This window comes from Myotis davidii, unplaced genomic scaffold, assembly GCF_000327345.1.
Source record: "Myotis davidii unplaced genomic scaffold, ASM32734v1 scaffold665, whole genome shotgun sequence".
Lineage (NCBI taxonomy): Eukaryota > Metazoa > Chordata > Mammalia > Chiroptera > Vespertilionidae > Myotis > Myotis davidii.
Window position 1 is genome coordinate 485,202 of NW_006296410.1, and position 1,780 is coordinate 486,981.

The window sequence follows — 1,780 nt, forward strand, 5'->3', positions numbered from 1 at the left end:
ACCCTGCCCAGCCTAGCGTTAACTCGGCCGTCTCGGCCTTGCTGGAGCCCCAGGAGCTTGGCCATTGCTCCCTAATCCCTGGCAGGATCCCCTTGTCACCGCGATTGGCTCTGGCTCAGTCAGACCTGGCTGGGGAGTGATGACAGGTGCACTCGGGGGCTCCCAGGAAGTGCCAGGTCGGCCGTCCTGGGGTCCAGACACACCTGGACGGCCCGTCAAGGGACAGCCAGTCACAGTGTCACTGTGCTCTGCCCCAGAATTGATGTCACTGAGGATACCTGGCAAGTCCTCCGCTCTGGGAGGTTGGATTTGGTCTGGGCGAGCTCTTAGGGGCCCTTCTTGCTCTGGCAGTTCATGGTCGGTTGGTGGCACAGTGTGGATTAGAAGCTGCCACCTTCAGTCTGCGGTCGGAGAGCTGCCACTCGGAACACACACGGCCCTGAGGCTGCTTGAGGCTGAGTGTGGTCTTGCACAGCCCGGGAAGCAGCCAAACCAGCCTCCAAGCTCTGTTCAGGCCTCTAAGCCACGGCCCATCCTCCGTCCTCGCTTTCTGCTCAGCCCAGCCTGGGCTCTGAGCTTTGAAGAGGTGCATCTCTCTCCAGGGAAAATGAGAGGAAACATGAGGGGCTCAAGGAGAAAGGGATACGGGTATAAGGAAGGGAAAGCATTTCACATCAAGAATCAAAACAACTTGAAAATTAAATGGCACCAGAAGATGGCAAAAAAGAAAAGAAAAAATTACCATCCACCACAGATGTGTATGTGTGGGGAGCACAGGAACTCTGTCACCTGTTCCCTGGGGCATCCAGGTGGGAGCACCAAAGGGTGCCGTTTGTAATGGAGGCACAGCTGGACCGGCAGCCCTCTGAGCTGGCCCAGGCCCTGGACATGGTGGGGCTGGTAGTGCAAAGGTGGGGGTGGGGCTGATGCCCTCCTGGGAGACACAGATCTCCAGCTCTCCCGAGATATCAGGGAGGGGCTGTGGGCTGAGGACAGGATGGGACTGGAGCTCCTACGGAGGGGAGAGCCAGGCTCTGCTCTTTCTTGCCCATCTATACGAATAAAAAGGTAATATGCTAATTAGACTAGAAGACCTTCCGGACAAAGCCATGGTGGTGGGGCCGAGGCAGAGGCCGTTAGGGGCAAGCAGGCAGGCAGGAAGGGGCAGTTGTGGGCAAGCAGGCCGGTGCGGTGAGCAGTTGGAGGCAATCAGGCTGGGGGGGGGCAGTTGGGGGTGATCAGGACAGTGGGGGGGGGGCGAGTTTGGAGTGAGAATGCCAGCAGGGTGGCAGTTGGGGGGGGGGAGGCCAGTGGGGGGGGAGGGGTGGGGATGAGCAGGTCAGCAGTGGGGGGCAGTTGGGGGCAATCAGGCCAGCAGGGGGGGCAGTTGGGGGCGAGCAGGCTGTCAGAGTGGTTAGGGGTGATCAGGCAGGCAGTCAGGTGAGCAGTTAGGAGCCAATGGTCCCAGATTTCGAGAGGGATGTCCAATTGCCGGTTTAGGTGGGATCGGGCCTAAACTGGCAATTGGACATCCCCTGAGGGGTCCCAGATTGGAGAGGGTGCAGACCGGCCTGAGGGACGCCCCTCCTCCATGCACAAATTTCACGCACTGGGCCACTTAGTTTCATTATAAAACGAGTTCATGTGCACGGGGAGCAGCACACCAGCACCTCAAAGCCCTGGTTTTGGTTAAGTGAGGCCCCTGTGAGATGGTGCTGAGTTCCTCCAGTCACAGGTCCGTCACCAGGTGCCTGTGGCCCCTGAGATGGAAACAGGAATG